The following is a 16,560-nucleotide window of genomic DNA, read 5'->3' on the forward strand; positions in this document are numbered from 1 at the left end:
ATAAATAGAAGTTAATAATTCAAGAATAGTGCCTTTGAATGGCGGGACAGCCATGAAATGTAGCTACAAGGTACCGGCGCTGTAAGTAGCACTGTTTGTGCAGAATATAGTTGAACTCAACTACTTTCAAACATCACTGTTTTTGTCTGCATTTGTATAGCTCCAATTCCTGTGAACAACACAAATCTGGTGGAAGAGTGGCTTGCACCTGCAGTTGGACCCAATGAATAGCCAAATCTCTGCACGTTTTCATGTTATTAGCATATTATTAGAGGCGGTCATTCTTGTAGTAGCCTGTTTGCCCAGTGTAGAAGCCACTACGGGTGTCAGGATGTTGTACACATCTTCGGCTTTGCAGGGGACACAGCATCTGGCACATAGTTTGTCACAGGCCATGTCTTTGGGGCAAGTTGGGTTTACTCACTTGCAAAGGGAGAACCAAGCTTGTTGGATAAGAATTAAATCGCCTGTACACTCAGTGACCTTCATTTTGTGTGACATATATGGTTATTGCTACCCTTGCTTTATGCACTTCTTGTCCGACAGCAGTCGGGACAAGAAACACTCGGGACAGCTTTCAGCAAGCTGGACAGGAATAGCACTGAAAAACCAGCAGATGTTAATTGTCGCACTTGTCATGTGAAACTTCATACAGTATGATGAGGGTGGAAATTAATGAGGGTGTTCCACAAGGCCTTGTAGCGCATGTCATGAGTTTGGAGCAACGTGATGTATAGCACTTTTCTGATCGCATACTATAGGTTCAGCAGGTGTGGCCATGGTTTAAGTGCAGTGCAAGGTCAAGAAAACAGATATCTATGAGCAGCACCCTGGTAAAGGAGACGCTGAGAAAACTAATGGGAAGCCTGTTGTACATCTAATTGACCAAGTTGCTGAATTATGGGGTTTTACGTGCCAAGACCACTTTCTGATTATGAGGCACGCCGTAATAGAGGACTCCGGAAATTTCCACCACCTGGGGTTCTTTACATGCACCTAAACCTAAGTACACGGGTGTTTTCGCATTTCGCCCCCATCGAAATGCGGCCACCGTGGCTGGGATTCGATCCCGTGACCTCGTGCTCAGCAGCCCAACACCATGCCACTGAGCAACCACGGCGGGTGACCAAGTTGCTGGCTTCATCAGGCAAAGGGTGATAAAGAGAAGGAAGCCATCAACACATCAGAATGTTTTTGCATATAGACACTGCTAAGGTTCTCAGGCACGCCAACAAATCTTAGTGCGTAGGCTATGCATGACCAACTACATATGCCTTCTGTTTGGACAAAGAACTGCTCATTGTAACTGGATGAAGATGGAGTGGACAGAAATAAATGGCAGCTCCATTAATCTGGTTTCACTGGCATCAACACTGATTTGTAAGTGCGCATCGCCATACTCCACAATGCCTTCTTGGGTGACATCAACAAGGACCAGCTTGAGGCAAAGGGTAATAGACATCTTTACAAGCTAAAAATGCATGCATGCATGGAGAGCACTTTGTGTACAAAAAGTAGGCACTTCCACAAGAACTGGAAAAGGAACATATTATTGACAGTGGGCAAAGACAAGCTTCTCTGCTACTATACACCCAGCATTGTTGCCATGTAACGACATCTGAAACAATCCCTCTCAAAGAGGAAATCATCTTTGTGTATCCATAAAGAGGGTAGCAGGCAAAGCCCCTTCAACAATGATGCCAGCTTCAAAAGGCCCACTTGCACATCCTGAATGCTTCCTTCTTAGACTTTGCTGGGTGCAAGCACTCTACTGTCCAAATGTTGTCATTGAGAGCACTGTTCGTTTGGTTGCAATACAGTTCTGAAGTGATTGCAACAAATTTCCCTTCCTAGTTGGTCTGGAGGCCTACGGTGCTCATGAAGCAACACCATGAGATAAGCAAGGTGACAGGATGCCTCCAAGCCCTTGTTTGTTTATCACACTGTTTTGTTAGTAACAACCATGAGATCTGAGACCAACAAGCTCACGTTCGGCACTCTAATGGTTATTGTGGAGGATCCATAATAAAAAGCACAAAACAGAAAACTCAACAGAAAGGATAAGGCAACATTTAACACTTAGTATTGCTGCAGCCCACCCCCTTTTAGTCTGGTCATGCTACATTTTTTTCTATAGATAGGCATGAACTTATCCTGTGCGCAGCTTACTGCAGAGAGCATAGGTGATGTTCCCAATCGGTGTCCGATGTTTATATAGACTATGTGCTGGCTCAAAGAGGCTCGAAACACTGCAATGGAAGCTTCTAGTAGAAAAGGTACCTCGAAGAAAAAAAAACTGTGCTACAACCACCTTGGCAACATCTTGTCCTCTTAATAAAGATTGTGCTTCCGTATCAACTTCAGCCCTCCAGTTTAGAGTAAGTACCAGTGCACTTATGAACAACGAATCAGTTCTCAAAGAGCACGTGCAGTCCAGCCAGAAGCATAGGCATGAATCCGCATTGTGCTCCTGCATTGAAGATGAATAATGCATTACAATATGGCGAATGTGCCTTAGTAAGCTTCCTGGCAATATGAATTTGTAATGTACAAAGAATTGTCAATAAAGCTTACCAAGAGCACAGATGCACTTGCAAATTATATCACAATTGAAAATAATGAGTAAACCTATGTGCCCTTTCCACTCTTATTATGCTTTACTGCACGATGCTACACCCCTGTATTGCGGTGTAGCAAGCTACGAAAGAAACGTTGCATAATTGAGCTTTTTAAGATTACCTTTTTCGCAATACTCCTATGTACTGCGGTGAAGCATACTAAAGGGGAAAGGGGCCATTGTCACTGGACATAAAAAGAGTTCTTTAATTATACACTCGCGCAACCGCCGCCTCTCAGGTCGCCTGAGTGGACATACTATGCTGGGTGATAGCGGTCCCCTCCCACTTTTAGTATCCTTCAGCGCGCAACTAAAATGTACTGCGGCGAAGAAGCAGTACATTTGTACTCCATGGGTGAATAAACAAATGGTTTTTACAACAGTACAGAAATAAACGCGCACCATGCATCAGTCTACCACATGGAAGAGGGTCGCAACAAAAGGTAGCTGATTCACACAGGCTGTGTAGCCCGCTTATCAGTCGTAAAGGCTATTATGGGAAATTCAAAATTTCAGACACACAGAAATATGTTTATATGTTTACGTTTATGTTTAAGACTGCCAGAACTTCCACAATAGGAAGTAATTTACAACACACAAATGCAAACAACACAGACATATGCCTTGTTTTCAACTCGGTCATCATGCAAATGACACATAGCACGGAAAAACGCGAACATGCTGTGTGTTAGCATCGTAAACTTCATACTAGGCAAGGAGCACACCACAATCCCGCGACAGCCGCTAATGAGACCAAAACGGGAGCACATATCTGTGAACGTGCAAATGGAGACCCCTAAGCCACTCTGCTCCTCCACCACCCCCCGCTGCACGGCGGCACCACTCGTTTCAAGCACAGCACACTTAATTGTGTACACAATCAGCGCTGAACAGTGCATGGGCGATCGACGCAGTCGCATTTACATGACTTGTAGCGAGCAGCACATCCCTCAATGTCCGTTAAGCAAAGTCGGACACGGCGACGCCACATCGCGGTTCGCAGAACTTCGCTGCCGAGGCGCTAGAAGCACGGGTCACAACGCAGATTCTGTACTGCCAGAGCTCACCGAGGCGAAAGTCGCACTGCCGCACCACCACTACTCGCGGCTTTCCGCCAAGTAACACAGAACCTACCACCAACACACAAGCAACGCAAGCACGATCACATAAGCAACGTCGAACAACGCACGGTCCGCGCGAGCCGGAGAACGAACATGCCGAGAACGAACACGCCACGGCGTCGCTCGGCGCCACCATCATGCCTTCTCAAAAACCGTAAACAAATCCTGTCCCTAGGCACCTATTATCAGGTCACGTGAGGGATTTTTGTACGGAGAGCACCGGGAACGAGAGTTATCGCTTGGCGCCGTTGCTAGGAGTGACATCACGGCGTCCCGCAGGCTCGTAAGCCAATAGCGTGGTGCTGCGGTTGCCATGCGTTGTACCTTCTGGATATTCCAAGGCCGGCGTTGGGCGTACCCGGTGGTTCGAACGAGTGCGTTGGGCGTACCCGGTGGTTCTAACGGGTACGTTGCGTTCACCCAAATAGCCAACTTATTACTGATTTGGCTTGGCTCCCGTTGGATTTTTAAAAGGCGGCGGTAGTGCGCTTTGGACATTTCTTGAATTTCTTGTGAGCGTCTGTGCAACAAGGTGTAACCTTTCTCTATGGTGAAAACTTTACGAGGTGCTTCTGCGTTGTATGTTCGATTTAAGTGGTCTTCGCTGCCGTGGTTAGTTTGTTTGGCTGGTTAGTACATGTGCAAACGGTCTTTTGTGATGTTCTGGAGTTGTGGAAGGTCGTCGCCCCTATTGCAAGTACTTGCGTTGTCGCAAACAAGTGCTGTAACCTACCCCGGTTATTGTGTAGGCGTCAGCTCTCGAAGTATTGGTCAATGCACGGTGGGAGCCCGTTTTATCTGCGGATGCGTGCTTGCACCAACTCTGACGAAACTCTGATCATTCGGGACCCATGAAAGCAGTGCTGTGTTGTTTTTGTTCCCTGCTTAGTTCGCCTGTTTACATACTCGCCTGAATGTGTGCTATTGTGGTTTTTAAGTTTTCCCCCGTGGGTCTGTACCAGATACCTCGCATTCAGCTGCTTGTCACCTGTGGTCGTTTATAACTTTGCTGCAGAATTTTGTCCTTAAGTCGAATAAACTTTGGAAGGAAATCGTGAAGCTTTACTCCCGGAAAGCGCTTGTACGTCCATAGAATTTACAGTTCAAATGCAACACATATCCTCATTTAAATTTTAGAAGAATTTATAGTTTCCGTAAATTGAAATTGCAGATAAACAGAATTCAATAAATTGAAGATTTCTATATGCACACCAAATAAGTTCTGCAAAGTAAAACGGTTTGTTACATTAAAGTTCAATATATGGAGGTCTAATTGTACAAAATTGATTGATATAGGGGTTGATTGGATACAGGGTGTGCATATTCACACGCCTGGTTCCGTAGTCAGTCGTTACGTGCCGCTCTACTTGGGCAATAAACCAAGCAACAATGTTAATGTTTTCGAACTGTTCATATATCGGGAGCACACCAAGAAGGTGAACTAAAACCTCCAGGCATATGGTGACTTTCTGTTCCAAAAGAAAAAAAAGTAATAGTAATAATGTGTACAGTAACATAGCAGAGTAAACAAACAAAAAAGCTGTCTTTTTACGACAATGCTACATTTTTTTTTCCTAATTACAGCAGCTGTGCAAGGTGTTCTAGACCAGTTAGGATATTTGAAAATTCAGTGTGATGGGCCAGTCTGTTTCCCTTAGTGTTATAATGGCCTCATATTCTTGCGAAGTTAATCATATGACTCCTTTATCCTTACTACATTGAACTCCTGAAATGTTTTATTCCTGCCACTGCTCCTCATCCACCATGCCGCTTCTGCTTAATAGTTCTCAAGGCAATTATATTGCCCTCCTCTCCCTATTATTCAGGCAGAGAAACAGATCCACATGGCCATCACAAACTAATTTTCACTTGCACATGCCCTGACGTTCAAAACATTGCAGTTGAGCTGGAAGCTAGAATCAAGCTAGAAGCTAAAGGGAAGCTAGAATTAGCACTAGTGAAATGTGAAGGTTGTTAGCAAAAGTGCCCACAGTGTGTGAGGCCACAGTTTATGCGAAGATAAAAGTTTTGAGAAAAATTGTATAAATTTTGCAGTTGATATTGTTGTTTTATTAATGCTGCCCTTGCTTTAGTTATCCTTTTTTTTTAGTCACCATATGTGTTAAATGTCACAGCATTTGATATTATAGCATTGACATATATCAGTGGGGTGGGGGGTCCTCATCTGGATAGTTCATTTCTAATGCATACACTTTGCATGGCTTGTTCGCGTTGCCAACACCTACTGTATTACTTTGCTATTAAAACCTTCACAATTGTTTTTCACACATAAATAAAACAAGCAGTCTAAAAATGCTCCTTTGTCTCATGCAATATAGCGCTCCTCTCAACTAAAGCTGTATGTTCTCGAGACACAAGTTGACAGCTACATGTTAGCTGCAAAACCTCTTAAATTTGCAACAATATTGAATATATTGAGACAAAAAAGCTATCTTGGTGAACATAATGCTGCAGATGCTGACCAGCACATGAGTAGTGCTTCTTTTATTACAAACATTTAATCACATTGCAGAGAGTGTGTACCACTTAAATCACAATCATTTTATTGAGATATTTTTGTGTCATTTGCATGTGGCAGAAGCAGGAAATAGTAAGCTGACTCTGCCTTAAAGCAAACATATGCATGAGAGAGCGCTTAAAGCATTACTTGTTCAAACCGAGGCTTTGGTGTCTAGATTTCACGACGAAGAGAGTAAAATGTGAGGTCACTTACCCTGTATTCTGAAACCATCTATGACTGGAAGCTTCATTCCACTGAGATGAGCGCAGTGCCACCCCTTGACTGAAGACGACGCTGTGTTTCACAGTAATTGACATGAAGTTTAATTAAAGCTAAGCAACCGCCTGTGTCAAGGAGTGGGGCTGCTGTGCATTTGAATCCAGGTGGAGGGTTGAGTGGAGAATACAGAAGTTAGTCATCTTTACCGATCCTTGAGCCTCTTAAGAGATTTCCTACAACACCTAAGCTCAGCCTTTCTGTTTTCTTACAGCATGGTTATTACAGGTGGTACAAAACATTCCATTGTACAGTTTCTTTAATTCTTTGGGAAAACATACATCACCTCACTAAACAGGAATAGGCTCAATAGGTTCACTGGTATCATCTATAGAGTTTCCATCCAAGACCTATTGCTATTACAAGGCATTGCAGACATTCAGTGACATAGCCAGAAATTCATTTCAGGGAAGGATTCTCCACTGGTCACTACCACTCCCCCATCACCTCTCTCTCTAGCACTATATAAATGTGTGGAGGGTTTTACATCACACCAAGACAAACTCCTAGCACTCCCCGGACAGGAATGCTTTAGCAATGAGGATGCACATTTTTACGTTGCCAAAACTTTGCTTAACTTCTGACAAAAGTTTTTCATTGCTAAGACTACGCCTAAAATTATGCTATCATCCTTGTGCTGTTTTTAAAAATGACTATATTAAAAATAACATTTTGTTTACAAATTGATGTATTTATATAATGTATATTATGACCTTGTTGGTACATTACTTAGGAAAGTGAACTGTGCTAAAAACATGACAGCGCTCTGTCTTGTGTCTTCTTGTTTGCAGCCCAAGTAACAGTGAAGGTCAGCGTTATTTTCTTACCAGATTTGCTAGTGAGTGGTTCAGCCATGGCTGTGTATGGAAGAGAGCGGGCACTATTTTGCAAGTCGCCTATTACTTAATTGCAGGCATTATGGGCATGCTTCCCTGACACCTGCCTATTCTAAAGACTGCAAAGCAGCAAGCACAGCACATGCTATGACAGGGTAGGTGAATCTCAGCTAAGGCAACTGGCCACAGCTATCTGGTTTTGAGCGATCGAGCAGTGATGAGACAATCCCCCTATGTTCCATAATTTTTCACTTAATTCTTGATGCCCTTAATGCGTGTCACCACCCTAGCCCCCTTACTGTATCATCCTCCCCACTCCCTGGAGCTCTCTGAAACTCTTTTCAGCTAATCACTGTCCCATTTTCAACATTCACGGGGTTGTTGAATGACACAGCATTCTATAACATTCCTATATTTATGTTTCTGTGTGGACATCGAAGCCATTCACCTAGCTCCCATAGTTTGTTGTGGCGGCTTCTTAGCTTCCCTGGTCCAGCACCCCGTCCTTGATATAGATTGCCGCGCGCAAATCAGCATTCTGTAGGCCTTTCTTTCTTGTCCCGTTTTCTCTCCATTTTTTCATTCTTAGCAGTGTGTACAAACTATAGCCTGAGAGCAAGCTCTTCTGAAGTTTATTAGCATAATGAAAGTCAGAGTCAATGGAAAGTAAAAGAAGAAAGAAGAAGGTGGGAGGAGTGTTTTTTATGAGTTTTCTAAACAAGCAAGTTGATATAAGTAAGTTGTATAATAGCAAGCACCAAGTATGAAAGAATAAAAAACACATTTGCACTTCTCGTCTGACGAAATTTACTGTGCTTTTACAGAAATGAAAATCATTGAAAAGGAAGTAAGTGTTTACGTTGAGATACGAGCACGTAATCTGTAAGCCTCGTAAGCTTATGTCAAGTAAAACAACATGAAATCCTGAGAGATTGAGCTTCTTAAGTACACGTGTTATAATAGGAACACCAACCTTCTTCAGTATGATAAAAGCACTGTAGATCAAGGTTCTCCACGTAGTGGAAACATTGTTAAATCTGTTAAGATGTGAATGTGGGCAAGTTGGTAACAAAGTTCTAACTTGCTAAAGCACATTACTGTCCTCATCGAACTAATGACTATAGTTTCTTGTACATGTGTCTTGATCACATTCAACACAACATTATGCATTTTTAGCTTTCTTTAATACATTTTGTAGCCCCTCAATGGATTCAAGATGCTAGAAACCTATGTTGAACTACAAAGTGCTTGCCATTAAAAAAGACAAGAAGTCAGTTCCTGTGTTAGAAATATTTATTAGTTAGAGAAAGGCTAAAATTTAGTATGAACATTAGCCATGTCTTGAAGTTTTCATCCTACTCATTTTACAGTTGAAGCTAGCTTGCTTCTCAGGTTACTTGTGCTTAGAATTAAAGCACAACAAACAGATGAATGGCTTGCCGGGGCGTTATTCACAGAAAGTGGTCACTTTTCTCACTCTCTCCATAGAGTTTGGGCTACTGCTGGTACTGTTGGCCGCATAGCAGCCAGTGCAGAGCCACTGAGTGTCGTGCGCCGATGTGCCAGTTTTTCTTAGCATGTGGACACTTCTCCCACGAGTTTCTTCGATGTTGTCTTGACGAGGGCCAAACAGTGAATGAGCCAGTTCATCTTGAAATTTTATAATTGGCGTAGAGTTTCCTTCAAGCATGCCACGAATGTTCCACGGATTTATGATGACGCATCCAACAAGCAACTCAACAGCTACCTTTCTGTACCACTTGAGTCCTTTTCTAAGGCAGTTGTGGTATAACGTCATTTGGTCACTATAGTCGACGCCCTTTTTTGCTGCATTGTAATCGAGACCGGCCTGATGTTTCATGATTGGTGCACCGTCCCTTGTTTTCTTCCCACTGTCCACCAAAGTTGCTTCATATTTGGCGACAGATGTGAGTATCAGAACAGGCCTCTTGTCCATCCACTTCAGTGCCTTCACTCCATTTTTGGACTGAAGTTCGGTAACACTGCCATTTGCAACCTTTACTTCAGTGAGATCTTTTGGCAGCCCTTTCCTCACTGAGCGAACTGTGCCACGAATGAAAGTGTCTTCCTTTAGAAGGCGAAAAGTGAGCGGCAAGCTCATGTAGAAGTTGTCTACGGACAGCGGGCACACAACTTCCTTGTTTTTTGCAGGAATTTCAAGCATACATCTTCGGCATGTCGGATGCCAATTGTTCAGTCACACTTTCCGGCATATACATCAACCTTTAGCCTGTAACCGTCTTTGGTACATGCCTTGAACAGCCTGACTCTGTAAGAACGAAAGTCTGCCACACCATGGCACTATTGTTTCATCTATCACAACCTCCTTTCCTGGCTCAAGCACAGTGGCAAAAATTTTGGTTCAATTTCTCTACCAGAGGATGGATCCTAAAGACATGATCCTGCAACTCTGCAACCAGTTAATTGTCCGCAAAATGCCGGAACCTCAAAAGTAGGGAGAAGGCGGTCACGGCTCATATTTTGATTAATGAGTTCAACACCATACAGGTTACTTTTTGCCCAGTAGTGACTCGGATAGGAAGATGGACGAGATTAATACAAATTGGTATTCCAACAAATGCTTTCGTTTGTTGGAGATTGGTTTCCATCTAATTTTTCAACTTTGATTTAGATTTGGGAGTAGGAAGACGGAGGAGACCAATACAAATCAGTATTCGAATAAATGCTTTAATTTCTTTGGCATTGGTTTCCGTCCAATTTTTCAAGCGTGATTTAGATTTAGGAGTAGTTGACTTCAACACTTGTGTGAACCTGTTTGTTTCATTGACCATCATTTGCCAAATGTCATCCGTAATAAACAGTGAACATAAAGATGGGGCATAACGGCTAGATGGCAACTGAATGATAGTGGGCGGCCTAGAGTACGTGTGGTGTCACACTAGGCGAAGTGGTTGTTGCCGGTGTCCATTTCTCTAGAGATGGGCTGAGAGAAATAAGAGCATTGTATCCTGAATCATTCACCTCAGAATCATCAGTCAGGTCTGACTCTCCATTCGACATGCTGGCTGAGGTCTGTGATGGTTCGTAAACACTATCTTTGTCACTGATTTCACTGTCCACTGCTGAACATCTGACACTGAAGCACTTGACTCATCCGCTGGTGATCGCGAAGTTGCTGGTGCATTCTTCTGGCCCAAAACTAAGTTTATTTGTTTCCTCTGCATTGTGCTTTTTTTTTTCATCCGTAAGGGGCATGAGGAGCTATCTATTAGACACGCTGAAAAGTTTGGGAGTAGCAAGAAAAATGCAGGTACTTATTCCAATGGCACGTATTTCAAAGACTGCTGCGAAAGTTTGCAAGAAACCCAACTGAGAAATGCGCCGCCACTCCACTCTCCAAAACAAACATGCCACCCCATGTCCAATGCAATAAAAATATATATTAGTTGCAATTTCAAACCTCAGATGGCAACACAAGAGCAAGAATTCTTGTGTGTGGGTCACTGGTGAGTCACGCCACACACAGCATAAAAACGTTTTCGTTGAGTGCATCGTGGATTGCCAGTGGGTCATAGCATTTAACATCAGACAAGTAGTCTACTGGCTATCTATAATCTCACACAACAAAAATCGTACCTCTGAGTTAAAGTGTCATAATGTTATCGCAGCAGCAAGCAGATGAATGCCCGTAACTTTGCTGCTGCATAGGAGCACAGGCTGTGCTGTGATGGCACTCAGAGTGACACGTGACTTAGATTCAAGGCAGCATCAGTTATTTGTTGAATCTGTTGCTGCAGTGAACTAATTAAAGTTTAGAGAAATAATGAAAAATACAACCCAAATGCCTGGGTGCTTTTGTTTTACTTCGCACTGTAGCAAGAGAGATGAATTTCCGTTTCGTCTCCTTTTCCCGACGTTTGCACGCGCGCAGAGAACGAAACTATACGTCATTGTCTACATGTGTTCCAGCATTGCGATCATGAATGCTCTTTTATCCTCTCGCGTTTGCCTCAGTGCTGGGGCACTGACTTATACCGCTAATCACGTGTTCTCGTGTAGAGCGCGCACTATCGTCCGCTACAGGAAACGAGACAAGCGCAACAGCTCGCGCGACACCGTCACCGGAAGTGTGCCGGTGACGGTGAAAAAAAGACGGCAGGGTATACCCGCCGCGACCCCTCGGCTCCGGTATGGGAGAACGCAGTGAAGGAAATTTGCTTACACAGGCGAAACGGGGAATGTCGAGAGAGTGTTTATATAGGCGGCGACGCTCGCCTCCTGAAATCATGCGTTCGCGGCACTTCAATCATTCTCTATCTGCTGTTAATGAACCAATTTGAAAAATGCTTGCGGTAGAACACTTCTTAGAGGGCACGTAACAACTTTCAGTGTATAACCAAAATTTGTTATGTAGCCTGTGAGGGGCCCTTTAAAACAAACTCGGTAAAAATCGGGTGTACTGTGGGATGTTGTTACAGCTGCGTCGAGCTTCACAGCCCTCTACACAAGCATTGCTGTGAAGCCTGTGGCAGAAATAGAGTTTTATTCAATCAAAGGACTGCATAGAGCGCGCTCTCGTGTTGTGCTACGTGAATTAAATCATTCGTTTCCTGCCTGCACAAACGTTTGCATCTCGAGTGGATTTCAAGCACACCGTATAATAACGTGCAGTTCCGTCGTGCTTCGCAGCACTATACACAAGCACTGCCGTAAAGCTAGTGGAAAAAGTACGATGTCATGAAACCAGATCAATGCTCGCTATTTTGGTGCGATGCGTGAATGGAAACATTGCTTGCCTGCCTGCACAAACGTTTGCATCTCGAGCTAATATCAAACAAATCATATAATATGTGCAGTTTCGTCGAGCGCTTCACCGCACTGCATGCAAGCATTGCCGTAAAGCCTGTAGTATAAATAGGGTTTCATGAAGTCAAATTAATGCGCAAACCTCGCACTTGTGGTGTACAAGGTAAACAAAGAATTCGTTGCCATGTCTCCGCAGTAGTTGGTCACGTTGATTTGTGTGAGCATATTGGTTCATGTGCCCCATCTACCTCTGTGATGAGAAAATAAGCAAGAATATCAGCTGCTATGTGTCGATGCATATGCTTTTTATTAGAAGGTGTAGGAGCAGTACATCTTACTGCATGAGTAAACCACTCATGGAAACAGTACGTTCCTTGAACATTGTAGCTATTTAATAGCCTAGGAAGCGCGCTATATTGGAAGTTGCAATTTTTTTTCTGTTCGCAAAATTCAATAACTTGATGCTTTTTCTAAAAGCGAAAAATTATAAATTTCGCAATGATACGTATGCTGCGTCAGTAAGTTAAGTAGGCAGCACATAATTAGGCTAAACCAGAGGAATATCCGCAGGTATTTATACAAATGTACAAAGTATTTAAAAAAATGTTTTCTCAAATGTTTTCAGTGTGGAGTAAGGAGTTGCATGTGCGTCCAGCGCTGATTTCCAGCGCTTAATTTTTGTTGAACCTTGATGTAACAAAGACGTAACACTCAGCACTCTATTTTGTTACATCAATTTTTTTTTTTACAATGGAACACTGCATTCTACTATAGGTGCCGCTCATGCGCCCCAAAATTTTGGCCCCTCTAAGGAAGTCACTGTTCTCTAAGTTTCGCCCGAAACTTAGATATCGCTACTTCCAATTGACACTCGTGAAACCAGCAGCCACGTCGGCTTGCCGCCTTTACACCGGCCGCAAATTACTTTTGAAAAATGTGGCACGCGCGGGCCGTGTATATGCACTCTGCTGCGCGCGGACAGCCATATGCACGGGCACGGCCAGGCAAGAGACGTCGCGCGCTCTCTGACCCTAGCGCGCACTTGATCACGGGACGTGGACAGCGCGTAAAGCTGCCATCCTTCTCGGCTCACAATCGCACCCTTTCATTCGCAATTAACCCCAGCATGTGGGATGCAACGGAGCACTATAATTTTTGTCACACTTGGACTTTAAACCAAACATCAGAGCGATGGCGAAAATTCGCTTAAGGTGTCCAAAAATTGCTATCGCAATAATACACTATGGAGAAAGGTATTATGTAAATTATCTGTGGATGGGTCGAAACCCCGTAATTTCCCAAACACGCACCCATCCACTGGCACGCTGCACACATGGATCCCGCACGGCACGCTGCATCATTAAGGCGTATCGTTCTTCGCTAGCTCTACGATCATTTATGCAGTAGTCACTTGGCGAGAAGCTTATTTTCCAACCTATGCGCAAGTGTCGTAGCTGAATTTCGAAAGTACACGGACCATATATATGTTGGCAAAATAATCGGAACTCACTATTTAGACTCGCCAAAATTATAATTAGCTGCTCACTTGAACTCATAAGAATATACTACTCAGCCGAGCTCACTCGGGCTCAAACTCGCCAAAATACTCCTCAGCTGGGCTCACTCAGACTCATGGGATGATCTCAGGGAGTTGACTCATCAGTGAGTTTGCCAGCGTATGATGTGTGCTGAACCACAAACCTGGCTTTCTTGAATAAAAACAGTTGGTCGCTGCAGCATATGGATGCACATAAGAGTAATTCAGAGAGCGCGGCATTGTAAAGGTTGCCACAGTTACCATGCCATGCTGCAGCTCATTTCAATCATGTCAAATGCAATACCCCTGCCAGCTTTTAGTCAGTCGATCAAATGTGATTGCTATTTATCTCATCACAACACCTCCTTTTCCTGCCTAAGGCTTTGGGTGAATTTTCCTTGGCATCCATTTTGTTGCTCTAACAGGTTACCAGTTATCTGTTGCCTATACGAAATTTGAAGTTGTGCACATGTCATGTGGACTCCATGCCAAACTCGTAGTACTGCATGCGTTTTTGCAGTTAGGTCTAGAGTTACAGAATCGCATGTGGGAGTTACTTTAGTTAGCAGCTGTAGCTTTGGAACAAACACGTGCATGAGAGTGTGCTTAAGTGTTACCTGTCAAGACTGGGAGCACCAAGGCAACTTGTGCAGTAAAGGCATGGGCAGTATGAGTCCACAGATTTTACTAAGTGTGGCTGAGGTGATGCGTCTAGATTTCACTATGAAGAGAGCCAAATAAAAGGTTGCCTATCCATCATACCTATTCTGGAGCCTTTTCTTGAGCTTTTCTAAAACATTAAGCTCAGCGTGTACACTTTATCACAGCATAATTATTACATGTGATATAAAACTTTGTATTGTGCAGTTTCTCCAACTCTTCGTGAAGGCATCTATCCATACATTAAACAGGAATAGGCTCAATGTTGACATATCTCCACAGTAGGATCTCCAGGACCTCGTACTGTCACAATGCATCACAGACATTATTTAAGTGAACTCCAGAAGTGAAGTGAACTCCAGAAGAAGAAGCAGAAGAAAGCGGATGTGCCCCGCATCGGCTCCGTCTTTTTGAATGATTCTGCAGGCACTTTTGGCAGGACCACGCATTGAAGCTTATCATCGGATTCGTGAGGCTAACCCGAATCGGTGGATACCTTTGGACAAGGCGGGCCAGCATTTTTTGGACTTCTACAGCCTCTTTTCTGTGCATCGCGCGTGGGCGCCACGCTGGGCCTAACGCCACGTAGGTCTCGCGAGCCCGCCAAGCCGGCATGTTCGATATGCGCATGGACGACGAACCCTCCTCGGAGACAGAAGACGGCGAGGAAAGAATGGGTTGGCAGGTGGTCACCAACCGAAGATCGCGATCTGCGAAAAAGACCTGGGCAGCTGGTGGAGCCGCCAATTCGTTCCGAGAATCACAAGGAAAGGAGATCGCCAACAAAGGTGCTGCCGGGGCCGACAAGCTCAAGCGCCGGATTGTGAAGGCGTCAAGAATGCCGCAACTGCCGGAGGAGCACAGGAAAATCATCGTTAGGCCTCGGGGAGGCCTCAACCTGAACAAGGTCAGCACAGCTATTGGAGAAGCGATCGTCGAGGCAGCCGGACTTACAGCAGATCAAGCGAGGGAAGACATCGTCTGCCCCAACTTCACACAGAATATTGTGGTGGTTAGTACACCGGACTCCTCTCATGCTGAAAGGTATGTGAGAATCAAGTCCATTACGATCATGGAGGCAGAATATGAAGTGAGCGCTTATGAAACAGCCCCCCACTCTACGTGCAAGGGGGTTATTAGAAGAGTGAACCTCAATGACAGTCAGAGTGTGATCACGAAAAAGATTGTGCATGAATACAACCCAACAGCGTTGGCTGCACAACGTATCAAAGCTACTGGATCGGTTATTGTCCTTTTCGACGGATTCAGGGTGCCCAACTTCATCAAATATGGGTCAACCCTCGTGAGGTGCTATCTGTACAGGAAGCAATTTGACGTATGTTACGCATGTGGAAGAATCGGACACAGATCAGACGTTTGTCCAACACCTGATGTTGTGCAGTGCAGGGGATGTGGTATGCAAGACCCAGGGGAGGCTCATATCTGCTCTCCCAAATGCAAGTTCTGCGGTGAAGATCACCCCACAGGTGACAGGGCGTGCAAGCAGCGGTACCAAATACCATATGTAGTAAGAGTAAGAAGAAGACAACGCTCCAAAGTGGAGACAGAGATGGAATCGGCCCAACCTACAAAGGAAACCCCTCCAGGCGCCGGAAGGCGCTCACGCTCGAGAAGCACATCAAGATCAAGACAGCGCTCAACATCGAGGGGAAGAAACCGTTCCAGGTCTCGGGAGGCGCAGGTGCGCTTCGAGGAGCAGGAGCTGAAGATAAACAAGAAAAAGGAGCCAGGAGCGACCTGGGCCGAGAAAGTCAAAGGTACTGTGAAAGTCACAGGTGCGCTAGCCTCGCAGGAACAGAGTAATGATGCCAGGGTAGAACAGCTGATCAGAGAGGTTATATCACTAAAGAAAGCAAATGAAGAACTTAAGCAGCAGATTCAGGAAATGAAAAAAGGGTTGAGGACAGAAAGCGACAGTGTGGCAATAGCTAAGCCGGTGTGTATAAGGAACAGCCAGGAAGAAGACACACCGGCGCCCAAAAAGAGAGCTGTAGTTCCGGAGGCAGAATCGATGTGCTCGGTTCTGGAGGAGATTAGGAATGCAATTAGGGACCTAAAGGACACGGTAGACAGCGTTAACCTTAAGGTGGATAAAACATGGAAGTGGAAGTTAATAGCCGAGAAAAGGTTGAAAAAGCTAGAGGCCCAAGGAGAAGATGAAGAATATATGCCCTTGGAAGCCG

This window comes from Dermacentor albipictus, chromosome 8, assembly GCF_038994185.2.
Source record: "Dermacentor albipictus isolate Rhodes 1998 colony chromosome 8, USDA_Dalb.pri_finalv2, whole genome shotgun sequence".
Taxonomy (NCBI): Eukaryota; Metazoa; Arthropoda; class Arachnida; order Ixodida; family Ixodidae; genus Dermacentor; species Dermacentor albipictus.